The sequence below is a fragment of the Canis aureus genome, chromosome 10 (genome assembly GCF_053574225.1).
Source record: "Canis aureus isolate CA01 chromosome 10, VMU_Caureus_v.1.0, whole genome shotgun sequence".
NCBI lineage: Eukaryota > Metazoa > Chordata > Mammalia > Carnivora > Canidae > Canis > Canis aureus.
The window spans coordinates 47,738,932-47,758,142 of record NC_135620.1 but is presented as its reverse complement, the minus strand read 5'-3'; the positions used below and the strand labels follow the sequence as shown (position 1 = coordinate 47,758,142).

Sequence of the window (19,211 nt, the reverse complement as noted above, 5' to 3'; positions counted from 1 at the left end):
TCAGCTATACTTAAAAAATTATCCTTTTCTCCAGAAAATTAGACAAATGTTAGTGTCGTCCATATATTTAGCATATTGGTTAGTAAATCTTTTGTATTATCCATGGTCAGGTGATTAATACCTTTTATCTAGAGAACTAACGATTCTATGGTGAGCTTCCTATCTAATGACAACCTATTCCAGTTAATACAAAGAAAAAATAGCTCCCATCATTCCCACTTGTGGCCTTTCCAGTGGCATTGAGACGGATCCCCATGTTAACCTCATGTGCCAGTCACAGGCAGTCTGTCAGGTTTTTGCATTTCCTCTTATTTAGGCAAGATCCATTTTAGAAACTGATGCTTCACACAAGGCTCCATTTACTTAATGCTTCCTCATTATATTTCTTATTTATTCCAAAATTATAGAGAAATTAAAATAGAAAAATCAGCAAGAAATCTGCTACCTTAATCTATCAACTTCCACTGCCTTTTAATTCCTGTGTCCATAGTATTAATCCAATTTTTTTTAATTTTTTTTTAATTTTTTTAATTTTTATTATTTATGATAGTCACAGAGAGAGAGAGAGAGAGGCAGAGACATAGGCAGAGGGAGAAGCAGGCTCCATGCACCGGGAGCCTGATGTGGGATTCGATCCTGGGTCTCCAGGATCGCGCCCTGGGCCAAAGGCAGGCGCCAAACCGCTGCGCCACCCAGGGATCCCATTAATCCAATTTTTTAATTCATTTTCACGTAACATTATATCATTAGGCTTTTTTCTAATTGTCACACGAACTTCTAGAATTACTAATTTTCTGTCTGCATTGATCACTCCCTTCTCTGTTCTCTCATAACTTGCTATTCTCACCTCTATATAGCATTTATCATCTTGTAGAACTACTATAGTTTATAGGGATTTTGGTTTTTTGTTTTGCTTCTTTTCCCTACCTACCCTCTGTTTCTACCAAGAGATAATTTCCTTTGCCTCTACTCTAGCAATTGCACAGGGTATAGTACAAAGAATAAATGTTGAATAAATTAATGAGGGTGTATACATTACTTTGAGGCGAAATATCATAATTTATGTAGTTCCTGTTTCTATGGCTAAGGTGTAAATGGTTTCCTATTTTTTCACCTACCTATAGCCCCTCTTGAGATTAGCATTCAAATGTTAGAATATATGAGGATTTGAGAAGGTATAGAAAGTGAGAGTGAGGGTGTGGGTTTAGCTGGAGGTAGCAGTGAAAGTGAGTGTATGCTTTTGATAACAACTAGAATCTTGGGATGCCTGGGTGGCTCAGCAGTTATGTGTCTGCCTTCAGCCCAGGGCATGATCCTGGAGTCCTGGGATCGAGTCCCACATCGGGCTCCCTGCATGGAGCCTGCTTCTCCCTCTGCCTATGTCTCTGCCCCTCTCTGTCTCTCATGAATAAATAAATAAAATCTTTAAAAAAAAAGTTTTAAAAACTGGAATCTTGTGATGAGTGAGAGACAGGTGAAGGAAGACTGGGAACAGAGAGATTTTTCTTTTTAATGGGAGACATCTGAGGAAACTAATGGCAGGAATCAAAATACATAAGATTTTAATATGACTTCCTGTTTTCCACAAAATAGTACAAATACCTAGTTGACTTTCTTGGGCATAAAGAAAATATGTGTCCCCCAGTTTTTGTCTTTAGAAATGCTCTATAATCCATAGGAGTCCTGTAAGGTGGGAAAAGCAACTAGTGGAAATGTCTGCCAAATGTGAAGTTACATAATCCCTATGTTTACATAATCAATATCTTACTTGTGTTCCTAAGTGTTCAAAGTTGCCCTTCATATTGCCTGCTTCTCCCTTTCTGTCCGCATTTTTTTCCAGGGAAACTAACCCCAATGTTCTAAAAATAAGGCTCTTCTCACACCTGGCATCTGCCCAACCTTGAAAGAACTGTACTAATTATGGTTGCCAGTGAAGAAGAATGCAAGTGAAGCTCTGAATTATCTTGTTTTGATTTATCATATGAGCACAGGTCTTGAGGGCTTATGGGACAACCTTAGAGGTCACCTAGTTTGTATGCTTGCTCTGAGGTAAAAAGATCAAAGCTACAAATGAATCATCCAGAAGAAAAAAATTATCCTTTCCCTAAGCCCTTCAGAGAAAGCTATAGACAAGCTCAATAACACACCGCAGTGTGAAGAAGCCCTTCTAGTTGTTTCTTTCTTGGTGTTTAACCAAAGTCCTTAGGCAATGGTGTAAGTACCTGCACATGATTATTTTGAGAAAGAAAAGCAGAGCCTAAAATAATTAGGGGTTACATTATTTTTCCTCAAGTTTTGATGCTTTGTTGACTCTTCCATGTAGCGTGAGGTTTCCTGTGATGACCCTGACCTGCCTGATTGTATTTAGTGAGAAGTAGGCTGAGAGAGGCAACTTATCCATGGAGAGTGGCTCTTTACACCAGTGCCCCTGAACTCCTCAGCTTCTTCAGCAAATCAAAATCAATTCTCTGTTTTTAGGCACAGTAGGGAAAATGGATGCCAGATAGCAGAGTGAGTGTGTGAGACTTGTTTCCATGACACCATGAACATCTCATTCCTGCAGGGAGCAGAACACTTGATGCCTCTTGTCAGAGATGATGTCGTATATCAGAGTGGTTAAGTGCACAGACACTGTGTCAGATAGACCTGAGTTTTAATTCTGACTCTTCTACTTACTAGTCTTGTAACACTGGTCAACTTACTCAAACATGGACTACTTGAACTCCTCATCTTCTCAATAGGGAAACTATTTCTTCTCACAGGAATGTTATAAAGACTCATTGTGATAATATACATAAAGTATTTGGTATAATGGGTAGTTATTACTAGTTTTTTCTCGTTTTGTAAGTGTTCTTGCTTCTAACTTTTTAAATTGGCTACTATGGGTGGGAAGGGGCCCTGGAAGTTTCAGTGGGTGAGGTTCTCTACCAAAGTAAAAGCAAGGTCGATGCTATTGGTGTGGTGCCTTGAAAAGGAACTGAAGCCCAATAACACTTATAAAATATATACAGTGTGCCAAGAAACATAGGCCATCATATCTGTCCTCCATTTGTTTCTATGAAGGCCACTGTATATCCACTGTCATCAATCATAAATATTACCTAGTCAGAAACTAGTAGAGGTGGGGACACCAGGGTGGCTCAGTGGTTGAGCATCTGCCTTCAGCTCAGGTTGTGATCCCAGGGTCCTGGAATCGAGTTCCACATCAGGTTCCCTGTAGGGAGCCTGCTTCTCCCTCTACCTATGTCTCTGTTTCTCTCTGTGTCTTTCATGAATAAATAAATAAAATCTAAAAAAAAAAAAAAAAACTAGTAGAGGCCAAAAGACATGAGACGTGATTCCTCCCTTTAAGGAATGCTCATCCTATTAGGTTCAGTCATATTGAATTGCTATTTTTGTAGGTCAAAAGTGATAGAATATTAGCGATATCATAACATTCACCCTAACAATTACACAATGTGTAGAAGTAAGACTGGAAGGAAACATGAGCTATGTGCTAAATGAGATTTAAAGGAATTACTGATTAACACATGCTGAGGCATCAGGACTGGACTTATGCAGAAATGGGCCTTGGTTGAGTCCCCTAAACCTGGAATTCCTTTTCATTGTTCCTGTCATCTCTTCTCTTTCATTCTATGGAGCTTTCCTAACAATGGTAGCAATATTGAAGCAGCAGGTTGAGGGGGAAAACATTAGATCTAAAGTCAAAAAACCTAAGTTCAAACCCCAGCACCACCACTTCATTGTATGAACTTGGTCAAGTGATTTTACCTTTTCATGTCTCCATTTCCTCATCTGGCCTAAATGAGAAAAATATCAGTCTTACTGGGGTGAGAACTAAATGAGACAGTGTATATGCAAGTTTCCAATACAGTGTTTGACCCATAGTGATCTGTCCTTTTGTTCTGGTCATGAGTCTTTGCATCCAGCTGCACATAATGATGATGTACTTGATGCATAAACAATGGTGATGCTGGCCTTTTGGAATGATCTCATGTCTTCCCAAAGCAGTTCATCACCTAGTGCCTGCCAGAACCTTCCATTCATGGTGTGGTTCCTTCTATAGTTCTATATGTATACACATGTCCAGGTCAGTCTGTCATTCATTCAACAAGTACTTCTTTTTTTTTTTTTTTCAACAAGTACTTCTTAAATAATGTTCTGCATACTTTGAAAATGAGGTGATGGATAAGATAAAGTCCCCATCTAAATGGAACTTACATCCTATTGGGCAACTCAATGGTCAAAAGTAAAGAAACATATAATACAATTTCAGGGAGGGAGAGAGGCTTTGGGCAATAATAAATCAGGGTGAGAGCAAAGGCTACTAAGAGGACCCTTGATGGGAGTCCTGAACTTAGCAAAGAAGCATGTGCCATGCAAAGATCTGGGAAAGCTTTCCATGTAGAGGGAAGAAAGAGCAAATGTCTCAAGGTGAGAAACATCTGGCAGCATTCAAAAATATTAATAAACCTAGCATACAGGAGGAGGATTAAAGGAAGAGGATAACCTGAATTTTAAAAATACGTGAGTTTCTTATGTGTGTTTGGAAACAGTGAGGTTGAAGAGTGACCTGATTACTTTGGATACTGCATGGAAATAAATGGGTGAGCAACTATAGAGACAATATATGAAGAGGCTATTGTAGTCTTCAGGGCTAGAGATAATTATGCCTTCAACTAGGGTGATAATAGTGGAGTAGCGTAAAATAGTCTAAATTTTTATTTTTACCATTTTGTTAAGATAGCACAATCAATCAAGTTGCTGATGGATTGAATTGGGTGGGAGCAGTGTGAGAAAGAGAGGATCAAGATAGTTCTTGTTTTTTTCCTGGAGTAACTGGATGCTTGGTGGTGCCATTGACAGAGGTGGGAAGATCAGGTTTGGGAGGAGGTCAGTTGAATTTGTTTTTGTGTTTTTTTTTTCTTTTGAGTAAGAGTCATAAATGAAGCTAGACACCTCATTCCATTGTAAATTGAACTTTATAGCTCCACATGACTTTGTGATATTTTTTCTAAGGCTGTGGTCTGAGCAATAGATAATATCATTCATGTATAAAGCCGAGAGGTTGCCTACACATGTAATCTCATTTCTCCTGTGGCCAAATGACTTTTTTTTTTTTTGCAATCAAAGTAAACAATTTGAAAATAAATATCTTATTTATTTACTATAACAATGATCTAGAGCTATTATCTCAGCTGTTTGGGGCATGGAACTTAAAAGCTAAAGTTGCAATTCTAATCCAGACTTAAATCAATAGTGTTTAAAGGGAGAAATTGTTTTGTGACAATAAACATATTTAACCACCTTGAAAATATAATCATTTAGATTCAAAACTGATAACTACTTACTAAGAAAATCTCATGTGGCAGAAATTTGACTTATTTTAAAGGTCACCTCATTTATCCTTAAAAAAGCCCTCATAAAGGTGGGCTTTTGAACTCTATTGAGTAGGAGACAGAAATGTAGAAAGGTAATATGTACACATGCTCACAAAATAAGGTGATCATAAGTGAGATGGAGTAAGAAAGTGGCAATTAGTAATTCCCACTCTCATCCAATAGAAAATAGCCCCATGAGTACAGTTTTCTGAGTCTGAGTCGAGAAAACGATGTACGGCGAGCTCTTGTCATGTCTTTGATCATCTTGGACGGTGACAGAGCATCCCAAAAAAGACACCATAGATTCTACCTTTGTGTGCATCTCACTTTAGCTCCTTTCACTGTGGTCTTAAACATCATCCTGTCACATACTTACCTTGACAATGTTGATTTTAGAATACATAATTTTGCATAATTTAGTTTTGGTTTGGGGAGAAAGTAGTCAAGGGGGAAGCTCTCCTTGTTCCAGTCAATGTCACTTTCACCCACCCTCCCTTCAAAGTCAGACCTATTTTCTTCTTCTTTACACAAGTGTAAACTCTTGTGCTAAATAAACCAGAGAAGTCCTCAGCCTTTCTGGCTCATTGAGGTCTCTCAGCAAATACTGCTGAGTGAATGAATGCTGCCAAGAAGCCCCCACTCCTAAATACTCTGGTTAAATTGTGCCCAAACACCCAATACATAGCCTGAGAATATTAAACTCATTCCCATAATGCCTATGAATGGCTAATAATGCCTTCCTCATGCCTCCTCTTGCCCCTCCAAATGTTTCCATGGGTCATGGGTGCTACTTCAAAAGTACTCTGCCCCTTTGCCCCAGTCAGTCATTTCTTAGTGGTTAGTGGTTTTATCCCCTTTGTTCCCCCTATTTTTTGGAGGATGTACTGAAGATGGCAAGGGGAGGGGCAAAGGTGGGCTGTCACACCAGGCAATGGGCTATCTTCTGTCCTTCCTTCTGCCTTCTCATGCTATTTCTACTCCCCCCCCCCCCCGACCTCTCTCCCTCACCCAAAGCCAGTTCCACCCTAAGGCTTGTAATAATAATTCTGCCCAAACTAGGCTCCTCGGTGTCTCAACATCTACCACCCAGCAAAATACTTTCCCCCTAAATGCAATTCCCTCTCTAAGAGGAATTTCTGATAATAACATTGTCTCTCCTCTGTTATAAATATGGTGTGAAAGTTTCCCAGTGGGAAGAAATTTCTCAAGCTAGAGAGGGAATTGAAAATCCTCAGTTTCAGTCAGTCAATGACAAAAGAACATGTTCAGTTTGATTTTTACCATCAACCTCTCACCATTGCAATTTTTACCTTACTACAATCTGTCTGCACCTGATCTGTTATCTACCTTTCTTCTGCTATGTTAACTGAAATATCTGGGAAGGTGTTAGGAAATTGTAAAATGATTTTGCATATACAGACTATTTTCTCTCAGCCAATAGAATAATAGTAAAATAATAAATACTGTAAGAGTAATTATAATAATATACTAATTATTGACTAATTGAGAACCATAAATTTTACCAACTGCTATATGCTTTACATTGTGCTAAAGTATTTTTTTCACTTAATACCAGTAATATTCTGAGAGTTAAGTATTATCATCGCTAATTACAGATGAGGATTCAAAGACTCAGGGAGTTGGTATCATTACAAAAGATGCAAAGATACACAACTAACTGTTAAGGCCAAGGTTCAAGTCAAGGACTTCCAGAGTCTGATTGCAGTGTCTTATCTGTGTCTAAGAACAAGAGGGAAGAACTGGGGTACTCTAACTTTTCAGGTTGGATGCATACTGTGAACCATGTCTGATTCCTTGCCATGAAGCTGCTTAATTTTTCTACGAAGAGGAAAATATCACGTTTACTTATTTATTACTCCAGCTTTATTGAGGTATAGTTGTTATATAAAAACTGCATTTAATTTACACAATTTGATGAGTTTGGGACATATGTATACTCTTGTGTTACCATCACCACAACCATCACCTCCACAAGTTTTCTTCTGTCCTTTTGTTGTTTGTTTTGTGATAAGAACACTTATTATGAGATCTACTCTCTTTGCAAATGTTTTAAGGACATAATAACTTACTGTTAACTATAGGTACTATCTTGAAAGCAGAACTCTGGGAACTTACTCATCCTGTATATTTTGAAATACTATTTTGACTAACTAAAATTATCACACATTCACATCAAAGCAGATTCAGAAGCAAAAAGTGGGACAAAAAATAAATACATGTTGTATACACATGATGCACATAGTTGATATGTTATGACACCCATCTCGAGGAGTGAGAAGCTACAGTTAGACACGCCCTCTCTTCTCATTCAGAAAGAAGAATGTCATAACAGTTCTGTTGTCTCTTTTCCATGTATTTATAGCACACCTACACTGTCAAACTAAAATAATTTGGAGTCAAGACACACGTGTGCCTAATTTCTTTTTTTAAATAGAAATGCTTACTTCAGTTTAACCTCTCCCCCAAAACACCTTTGTTTACAGCTTTTATCTTATAATACCCCATTCTCTTCTCCTCAACATCTACTGTGATCATTATAACTTGAACAAGTCATTTAGGCTCTTTCCTCAGTTGTAAAATGGGAATACTAATACCACTACATGGGTTTTAGAAAGTAAGAGAGAATGAATATAAACTAGTAGATCTTGGTAAATGACAGTCTGCTATCCTACTCTGCTTCTAGAATAGAATATTCCAAATGGTAAGAGCTAGTGATGGTGTCTACTTCAGAGCTAGAAGTACAACAAGGATTAAATATTATGCTGATTTTGTCAGTGCCCTTGAATTCCATCTCCTTAGCCCCCAAAAGACCAAAGCTCTTTCTGCACTTTTCCCCAGACCTTTTATCTAGAACCCCAAGCTCAGGCCTATTGACTGCTTGTTTCAGCCACCAGGTGGCATGATAATGAAAGGCTAGACTAAGTGTGTCTCCCTTCTAGCTCAGCTTTGAAGGAAGTGTTGAAGTAGGTATTTGTCCTTAACAAGACAAATGTTCAGAAGCCCGGATTCCATTTGCTGATACCATTTCCCCTGGTAGATTTCAGCCAGTTGTGCTACAGCTCATTGCTCACCTATTAAAGCCTGGTTGGTTCTCACATTCAAGATTCATTGGGAAGGTCCACATGCAGCCTTCCACTGCTAATAAGATGAAGCCAGTGGTTGCTGTAAGGCTCATAAACCTGTGACCCTCATAGATCAATTTCAGAGCAATATTGTACTAAAATGAACAGTCTCAGCAACCAAGAATAATTTTAAAGCAACTCAAACTAGCATTACTCAATATTATAAAGGGGACAGGAAATCCCACAGCAATAAATTTTAAAATTCCTTTTTAGGTTCTTCCCAATGCACTGCCCCACACAAGTTCAGCTCCCCTTCCAAGACCCATGAAAACTCCTGCAGTCCTTGGTTTTGCTCTCTCCTGTTGCCCTCTCCCCTGCCCCTTTTCCTATCAGTTCCCCACTGCACAGCCCAGCAACTGGGCCAGACTTCACCCATCTTGGAGGGGAAAGAGGGGGAGACTCTGATGCAGCATTGCCAGAAATATCTAGTGGGTAAGAAGAGAAAAACAAAAATCTGACAAAACTCTAGAGTTCTTTATAAATTGGATTAAAGCACCTTGTCAGATATATATTTGCAAAAAAAATATATCCAGTCTGTGGCTCATTTATTTATTTTCTTTTTTTTTTAGAGCAATCATTTCTAGTCTTAGGGGGAAAAAAAAAAGAAGAGAACATTGGCAATTAAAAGTAAACCCTAGCAGAATGTGTACAAAAACAAATTACCTGTATCTAAGCATATTGTAGCCATATTTAAGTAAATGCAGCAAGCTCTGCTAGAAATCACAGAAGGAATGGTAAAACCCATCGTAGCAACCACTAAGTTGGAAGTCGGAAGTGTTCACTCCAGTGCTGGTGGGGACACACCAGTGAGCTGTATGAATTTTAAAAGGGGACTTTACCTCTCTGATTCTTCATTTGCTCCCTTTTCTGTGGACACCACAGCTTTTCCTAGTAAGATGAATTACTGACATAAGGCCACCTAGCTACTGGAGGAGAAGGAAAACCCCAGGAATGCAAGACCCAGCTTATAATGCTTTGATAGCTCTCATACCAACCTGACAGGACCTGGCACATACTGAGCATCCATGGCTTTGGGATGCATGCCAGACTTAAACCCAGCTTTCTGAATCTGGAGTTAGACCCTATGACCTCACCCTTGCTATCTTAACTCCTCACTAAGCCTCTTTTCTCTAAGGTCACACCTACTTCAAATGATTGACAAGTGCTTCTAATCCTTTTTGAGTTAGCATTTAGACTTATAGAGGCTCTACATGACTGTACTTTCCATAATTGGATGGCAAAAAAATTGTTCCCATTGCTCTGAAATTATTTCCTCATTTTTCTGAGACACAAAATGATATATTCAGACATTTATTGCTAGCATCATGATTTATGAGGAGATTTCAAGAACTGCTTGGATGTAATTAGAAATTGTTAAGTGTTACATGTTTTTATGTGTCCAATCCATCGTGGGATAGCACCAGGGTTACAGAGGTGAACAAAGTAGGAAAGACACAGTATGTGTGGTGTGCTGCATCACAACTGGTTGATGCCAAGTGTAAACAGTTTACACAACACCCTTATGTTCTGATTACACCCTTTTCACTACCATGAGGAAGTTGTTATCATTGTTAACCATAGTTTATAGATAGAAAATTGAGGCTGAGCATCATTAAGTGACTCCAAGACCACCAAGCTGAGTCTGAGATTCACTTCTAGGTTCGCTGCTCTCAGAACAGGTATTGAGCCAGGACAGTAGATAAGTGAAGGACACATCTTCTACCTGGATTGCTTAGTATGAACATCCTAATTTTACTATTTACTAGCCTGGTGAGCGAAATAAGGCGCGTCACCTAACCTTGCCCTGCATCAGTTACCCATCTCAAAGTGGGAAGAAAATAGAACCTACTGTACTGGGTTGTTAAGGGAAATGACTTAATACCTGTAATGTTCTTACAACAGAACCAGCACATAGGCAACTGAATTAAGTGTGTGTGCTTGTGGGTGTGCGTGTGCATGCATATGCATCTATATGTTCATTTGTATGCCAGTGTGTGTGGGTTTGCTGTAGTGTGAGCGGTTTCTCACCTTTCTGAACATCTGTCACATGTTAGCTCCTGAACTACTTTGCCTTGCCTTTATGCAAAAGAGCTGATACATGCTTGCTTCGGCAGCACATATATTAAAAAAAAAAAAAAAAAAGCTGATTCCTGGCAGTGGTCTGATTATAAATCATTCGTCAGATATTTATGAGGTGATTGTGAATATGCATCAGGCCATGCATTTGAGAACAGGGTCCCAATGTTCAGAAGAGGAAAAGAGACAAAGCTCTGACCTCTGATGTAATCTTCATTAAGACACTCCTCAGCTAAAACTCTGGCACTTTGGAGTGGATTGCCACAGTAACCCTGTGGCCCATAGCACGTAACACAAGCTGTTATTTAAAATAGCACACAGGAAGTAAAAGTTGGGAGTTTTCACAGAGTCTGTAGATCAAACACAAGATGAGAACTAAGGTTCTTCCCAGTGTATCAAGCATGGAAGCAGGCAGTGTGGCTTTTGAGTTCCTTCCTGATCAATTTTATTGATTAAACCTCACACTATCTAACGTGGTACATGCTGCTCGGCTGTCTAAAACTGGCTTTTGAACAAAGTGAGGAGACTCCATCCAAACAGGGAGTAAAAATCCTGCACAAATACTGTTTTATTTGCTTTCTAGCCTAGAAAAACCAAGGACCAAACTGAACCTCAAAAGGTTTAGGGTCACATGTGCTAAATTCTATCACTGGAGTTGGAGGTGCCACATCTGACTTGCTTGGCCCTTCATTAATCTAGATGGACATGAAGCTCTGCTCTCTGAACAAGGCAGGAGCTGCAGCCCCAGGGCCCTTCTGGGAGAGGTGGCAGGGGAGTTAAGACAGTTCTGAAGCTCACTGGTCTGGGTGCATTTCCCATTAGCCTCCTCAGTGATCCATTTTCTCCACTCAAGTAAGGCCATCCTACAAAATGACCCTCCTTCTGCCTCTGGGAGATAGTATGGGATGGTGGAAATGACATGTACTTCAGCACCAGAGAAAACCAGACTCAGGTCTGCTGAGTCCATGTTTTGCTTTTTATTTCCTGTGTGATAAAAGGTAAGTTACTTAACCTTGCTCTGCCTCAATTTCCTTATCTGTAAATGGAGATGATGATAATAATGTTATCTTACAGTGGTTTTAGGAGGATTGCAGGAGATAGGAATGGAAAAGTGGTAAAAGTATACCAGATACTTAAATGTTCAAAGAGAGGGGGGTGGAGGTGGAGGGAGAGAAACAGAAGGCAGTAGTATTAACTGGCTTTTCGAGGGAACTTGTGGAAAAATACAGATGGGTGTCTGACTTGTTAATAAAATTTTAATTTGACTGAGATCAATGAAAAGCTCCATGTGTTGACTACAAATACATACTCATCAGCAATTTCAAGGAAAATCTATCAGGGTTATTTCCTTTCATTAAAGAGCGATATAAATATTGATCAACTCGCCTAATTGACCTGTGGTTTGCTTTCATACATAGAACTTCTGTTCTGCACTGAGGGCACAAATCTTCCAATTACTTTTAGTTCATAATTCATTATGTCACATTAGAAGCTAAACATGAACACAGAGTCCTCATCAAGCAAATACCACTTAAGAACACTTCTCCTTTTGCTTTCTGACCCCCGCTCCCCACCCCCACCCACCCACCCAGCTGCCTTAGCCTCTTCACAGATGACACGGGCCAGGGCTGAGGGAATATCTTCACCCAGCCCAAGTAGGCCAACCCCTTATATCTGAAAGCAAAGCAACTGCACGGCAAGGCCCAGTAGAGGCCCCCTCACACAGGATGAGAAATGAGCAACACACCAACTAATGAAAAACAAATATTAGGCTTGAGGACACAGGGAGGACTGGAATAATGCCAAGGCGAACATCTGTTGTTTCATAAAGATGGCTAAAGGCATGCTAATCATCTTGTCAATGGTGGTCAAAACATTGAAGATATTTTCTTTTAAGGCAATGGCAATACATTCTGTCTCTTGAACTTAGAAGCAAACAAAATAATGTACAATAGTGGATGGATGGAATCCAGGACAGTGGGCTTCCAATGGCTGCATCCTGCTAGGTCTTTCTGGAAAGGCAATTCCCTTGGAGGGCCTCAGATTTAACCTGCAAAATGAATTATTCATAAAATGTTCTTGCTCGTTCATTTCCAGGGAAATGAAGGAAAGGCACTTGGCATCCTGCAGGTTTGAGGACTTGAGAGCTAGAGTCAGGCCTTTCTCTTCCTGTGCTTATAATTACTTATTTTGTTCCTTCTGACTACACAGGATTCCTTCCTTTGCACCTTTGCTTTCAGTATCAAGACAAAATTCTTGTCACCCAGTGAAGTAGAAGCTGAAGCACTCAGAATAGCTGATGGTGGAAATAGGTACTGTGTACCTCAGGCTCTGTCCCTTTAACACAGGGATAGAGGATGGAATTGGAATCCAGCATCCTTAATTAGTGAGTGACGAAGACTAGCCACCTGAAATGTGATTTCTCCTTTGAGGAACCACACACTTTTATGGACAAAAAACAACACTGGTTTTCATCAGTTGTCATGTATAGTAAGGGTTTGGTTTCTTCAATCTGAGAAAGAGCTGGTTTTAGGTTGTTTTTCCCCCCCTTTGTAAACCTTTGTCCTTTAATGTGAGATAAGGGAAGTTTTCACATATTATAACCAGGAAATATTTTTTATTATTGTCATTAATAAAAAAGATCAAAGTAGAATACTCTTCTAAATTTTTGAGGCATTGCAGAGGTGAGCTAGAAGGGAAGTAAATGCAAGATTCTGCTTTATGTAAAGATTATATATTTTATTGTACTTCTCTATTTTCTCTTTTTATTCAGGTAGATTACTAAAGAAGGAGACTCAAACAATATAAAACAAAATCATGGACAATTGAAAAGCTACTCAGTGCGACCATTTTAAAATATGTATTTATACACAGAAGCAAAGAGCATCCAATTTTATTTTTTTCAAATCACATATAAGAAACAGACTAAGTGACAATCCCCAAGATCACCAAGTAACAGAAAGGCCAGGAGGATACCAACCATTGGTCTTTGCATCTACATTTCCTTTCCCAGATGTGAAACTCACAAGAAACTGAAATAGGACATAGAGATTAGTGACTGAGGGATAGTAAAATGAAGTGAGGATGGCAAATCCTGGCACAAGAATGGCCACTAACCTTGCACTGCTGATGGTGCTAATTCTCCTCCTTGTCAATTCCATGTACTCAGCCCCAGAAGCCATCTCAACCTCGTGCTTAGGCAGCCATTCCCACAGATTCCAGTTATTCACAATGTGAAGTGTATTTCCCAAGTCTGGTTCAGCAACTAAGTGCATGGAGTTTAGAACAGGATTGACCAACTTTCAAATTCTAGTCTTACCACTTACTAGCTGCATAAGTCACCTTGAACAAGTGACTTCATTTCTATCAGCCTTGGGTTCTTCTATAAAATCGAGATACTGCTGTCTCTGAGCGTTGTCAGAGGGTGTGTAAAGTGCTCAGCAACAGTGTATGGATATAGTAAGCTCTTGAGGTTGAGTGTGAGTCCAGAAGAACTACTTTTCTGCATTTTTCTATTTTTCAATTTTGTATCATTAGGTATTAGTAGAATATGTGTACCAGTTTTACAGAGCTACTTGACAGTGTCTTAGGCCTTGCTGCTAGATGTTATATTAAAGAAAATTATAAATCAGCCTAGGAGACACTTGATTAAGAAATAAAATCTAGCATAGGACCTGCTTAGTCTACTTTCAGCCACACACTCAATATCCTCCAAGGTATCTGTTGCATTGAATTGCAGTTCAGCTAAAGATGGCTCATTTAGAATCCAAAGAAGCCTGAAAAGTTTTAGAATTCAGGACAGAATCACTGCTAAAGCTAAATCTGGAGATGAAGTGCTCTCATATCCCATCCCAGGAGCAAAGGGTGCAAGGGACAAACAACACACACTGTGTAGCCAGGTCTGAGGGGCTCTTTTATTAGCTGTTCTTTCCAGTGACCCTATCCAGGAAGAGGGAGCTAAAAGCAGTCAAGCACACACTCAAGTGAAACAAAAATGATGTTTTCAGAGAAGCCTACTGGGGCTTGTTTGCAGAGCTCGAATCTGGGGCAAACAGCTTGCTGCATCTCTTAATGCCTAGGCTCAGCACTTACTTAATTTGAGATCTATTTCTTTCCTATTAAAAAATAAAAACAGTTGCATTCACTCTTCGGCATGAATTGTTTTCTGGAAAGCATTATGGCAACGTGAGATTGTCAGGCAGTTGTATCAGGCGGTGACATATTCAGGCTCCCCTGTGATGGGGGTGGGGGAGCAGTTCAGATAATCACTTTAAATATTTCACTAACACAGTAGTAAATATTTAAAAAGTGTATAGTGATAATGCTGCTGTTTTTCATACTCACATTCCTTTATTTCCAAGAAAGCCTGTTTTCTGAGGATATGTAGTCAAGAGCTCTCCCTAGAATTTATCATTTGTAATGGACACTCCTGAATAGTTTATTTTTATTTACACTAGTAGCTGGGGAGTCATGGTAACCCGGGGAAGTGCCAAAGCAAAAAATAATTTTCTATTGGGGAGATAAGGGGAAGCCACCGCAAAAAACTGCTGGGTGCTCATCTGGTTCTATACCTCCTGAAGTAATGAATTAGTCATCCAGAAGGGCGTGAATATTCTCAGGCACTGAAGCTTGCCCAGCTGTCCAGGAAGGTTTAATTCTCAGATTCTTACCAGTAGGAGTGACAGTAAAGTGCCTCTTCATGCCTTTTCTCTATGGTATGACCTTGAGCATCTTTCCTCCTTTTGGTCTTCCACTTTTTGAAAATGTAGACAATGTCCACATTTTATCTTGATGCTTAGTGACCATTTCCATGAATACTGCATAATTATTGAGAGAGAGCATCTTAAGAATTTTCAGGTATTTGTTTCAAATTCATTCTTTTTCCATTTACATGAAAAGTTGTTTGGAATAGGCATCTTTGTTGCTGCCTTAAGTGGGATCTTCTCACGAGATTTCTCAGAGATTTATGTGCTTGGAACCAAACTTAGATCAAAAAAGTATACAGAAGGTTCTGTAAAATACCATGGGGGTGGTGGAGCTCATAGTATTACTGTCACAAAAGTAATTCTTTCCCAGCTAGGCTGACTTCTGGCCTACTGTATACTCACTCAGGAACTCTAAAAGTACAAAATTTAAATTTGTATCTTCCTACAACCTAGTGAATCTCCTACGTACAATTTTATCCCTTTAAAAAATGAAGATCAAGTTTTGAGTGGTCTCCTTTTAGAAAGAAGGGGTCATATATAGTGCAGTGGATAAAAGTAGAGATGATAGAGCCAGACCTACTACTAGTCTGTGACATCAGGCACATTTCCAAAGGGCTCTGAGAATCAGTTGTCTCGTGTGTCAAAAGGGATAACAGCAGTTCCTCCTTCATAGAGAGGTGATGAATAAATCCAATGATACGTGCGAGGAACCCAGCACAGTGTTTGGTATATAGATTATAGCTATTATTTTATTATCAAGTGGCTTTCTTCATTTAGGCCATGAGGTCTCAAAAACTATTCTATGTAAAAGCAAATGCTGGACCTACCTAAATAGAAAGGAGTAGTTCAATTCAAATCCTGAGGTAACAGTGCTGTTGCAAAGAAGAAGGAACTCTGCTTTGTAACTACAGGGGTACCTGGATGGCTTGATTGGTTGAATGTCCAACTCGATCTCTACTCAGGTCTTGATCTCAGGGTCAGGCGTTCAAGTCCCACATTGGGCCCCACAGTGGATGTGGAGTCTACTAAAAAAAAAAAATAATAAGGAAGAATTTAATGTCTGGTGAGAATAAGTTCAGTTCCATCTGAGGCAGAGATGTTGAGAATGTGTCCTGCGAGAAGGCCAAGCGGCTTCCATGTAGTACTCAGACAGAGGCTAGCTTCATCTGCTGCAGCAAAGGACAGGAAGGCAGACTGTGTGCCTGGAAGGAAAAACACCTAGCCTATACTTATTCCATTGCTTCATTTATTTCCGCCTCATGTTTGAGCAGGTTTACACACGTGGCAACTTTACAGCCTGCAGGAAGCTAATTAATAATAATTCAGATAAAGTGAATGCTTTTCTTTTGGCAAGGGCACTGTAGATCAATTTAAGTCAAATATGTCCAGTTCTGTTGGAATAATAAACTCTTTCATAGTAATAGAGCTACTATAAAATCCACATACTTCATATAGCCTGAATGGGATTAAAGACAGGCAATTAATCTTCTCTGCATTTTGTTATTGGGAGAAATAGATTTTTAGACATAAATTTTGTACAATTTTTAAATTATTTAGAAACTCATGTCCCATTTTTTCTGTAAGGGATTTCTGCCCCAACTAGATTCTAAATGTTATTAAAATGTCAATAATGTGCAATCAATCAATGCCAGATTTAATTACCTTTTATATTAACTTTGTACTTTAGAAATTGTGTCAAATCTAATCTCATTTGACTCAGTTATGTCCATAAAACAGTTTTTAATGCCTCCACTTGATAGATAAGGAAACTCAGGGTTGGAAAAGGTAAAGGTCTTACCCAGTTATCCTGTTAGTGGCAGGCTACAGTAGAATCCATGTCTCCTATACCATAGTCCTATTATAATCAAGGCTTTCCAAGTGATACAAGCCATAATAATGTCTTCCATCTATCCACACATGGAGAGGTCTCCTTTTGTCCATTGGTCTAGTGAAATGAGCAATTAATTAAACATCAAACCTCCAGCATGCCTGGAACTTGACCACAGTGGGAGTTCTTACACCATGGAAATTAGCAATGGGTAAGGTAGGTTTCTGCCTGCGTATTACCATGATAACCAAGACAACTACATGGAGATTCTTGAAGTCTCCCACAGGATTCTGATCTGGTAGGTTCTTTTTTTTTTTTAAGATTTTATTTATTTATTCATGAGAGACACAGAGAGAGAAAGAGGCAGAGACATAGGTAGAGGGAGATGCAGGACTTGATCCCAGAACCCTGGAATCATGACCTGAGCCAAAGGCAAATGCTCAACCACTGAGCTACCCAAGTGCCCTGATCTGGCAGGTTCTATTCTGGGTTCTAACTGAGTATGCTCTGGGTAAAACTCACACATCTATATGATTCTAGGTCTATTAACTTCAGTATTTAATTTTTAAATTGTGTATCCTTTAAAATTCAAAAGAGACAAGAATGGAATATATATATATTTTTTTTTTCTCCTCCTCTTCCTCTCACCTACCCAGTTTCCTCCCCAGGAACCAATATCATCTTTATGTTCTTCCAGGCTTTTTTATTCACATACAAAGACATAGTTAAGTATTTTCTCATAATTTGGATCATTTTAAGCAAACTCCACTGGTGATTCTGGTGCAGATAATCTTCAGATGAGTCAAGTCCTCTGGAAAGAACACTGGCTCTTCTAGAACATAGGAGTTTCTGGTGGTAATCTCAAACAGTGCTCCTCACACTCGAGTGTGGATGGGAATTACCTGCGGGGCTTGTACACAGATTGCTGGCCCCTCTATTTGGAGAACCAGTGATCCAAAGCATTATTAACTTGGACACTCCTAGCTTAAGTGTCTTCCCAAAATAAAACCTAAAATGGCCATAAAAACAGCAATCTGTAGGTTGCAGGGTCTGTTTCAGTCATTTACATGTACTAACTTATCTAAGCCTCCAAATAGTTATATGAGGCAGATACTATTATCTTAGTTTACAAAGAGAAAATTGAGGCAGACAGGTTTAGTAACATCCCCAGCTTCATTCATTCAGATGGTTAGTGGTAGAACCCACCTAACTCCAGAACCCATAGACTTACCTGGCAGTCTGTGCTATCTTCCAGTCCTCAAGAAAAGGCCTAATAGACACTTGCTTTCAACCCTCAGCACCAAATTTGATTGAGAGCCTCTCTCACTTACTTCATAATTCCCAGATGGGAAATGTAATAACACAAAAGACAAACATGTACTTTTTTTGACAGAAGAAATTTTCATTTTAAGAAATGCAAATAAAAGTCCTTTTGTTAGTTTCTTGGTAATGAATTTGAGAAAATTTCAAATCACTTTCAGCTGTATAGAAATAGTTTTGTAAAATGAGGCATACCAGTATTTTGTGGCCAATAACAATTTTTAAAATTTATTGTTTAAGTAATCTCTACACCCAACATGGTACTCATGACCAAGAGTCACATGCTCTTCTGACTGAGCCAGCCAGGTACCCATGTGCCCAATAATAATTTTTTTTATGTATAGTGGGTCACATAAAATTGATATAGAAAATTGTACACAACATATAAAATATTTCCCTAGTTAATATATATATATATATATATACATATACATATATATATGAGAGAAAGAGAGCGCGCGCACACGTGAGCTATTTACTTTAAAGTAGTTGGGTCCATTTACTCTGTGTGATGGATCCAACACCAGTTTTGCAAAAGTCAATTGTTAATTTTTCACATATTCTATAAATGTGCTGATAACACATTGTCAACTGGAAATTGGCCCTGGTGGGAGTATTTACACCATGAAAATCAGCAAAAAGTAAAATACAGATTCTTTTCTCTAGAGAATAGCTTGTTAAACACTTCCCAGCATACCACTATTCCAGTAGGTCTTATACCCCAAACCAAATACACACGTTTTTCCTTAATAGAGAC

At 39.0% G+C, this 19,211-nt stretch overlaps 2 protein-coding genes across 14 annotated transcripts in view; one reads left to right on the top strand and one right to left on the bottom strand.

Annotated features, from left to right (window-relative positions):
- LOC144322332 (uncharacterized) overlaps positions 1–19,211 on the bottom strand; it is a 360,447-nt gene that overhangs the window by 10,631 nt on the left and 330,605 nt on the right. The window contains exons 7-8 of one of the 3 annotated variants that reach the window (XM_077912228.1): positions 16,224–16,331; positions 14,496–15,417 (exon numbers count right to left, since the gene is read on the bottom strand). The gene's annotated coding sequence lies outside the window, so the exon portion shown is untranslated. Of the gene's footprint in view, positions 1–14,495; positions 16,332–19,211 lie in introns of those variants that run through there. The other 2 variants (XM_077912229.1, XM_077912227.1) reach the window with 2 other exon arrangements.
- The window catches only part of LINGO2 (leucine rich repeat and Ig domain containing 2), a 1,132,704-nt gene that overhangs the window by 1,082,582 nt on the left and 30,911 nt on the right, over positions 1–19,211 (top strand). The window lies entirely within an intron of this gene.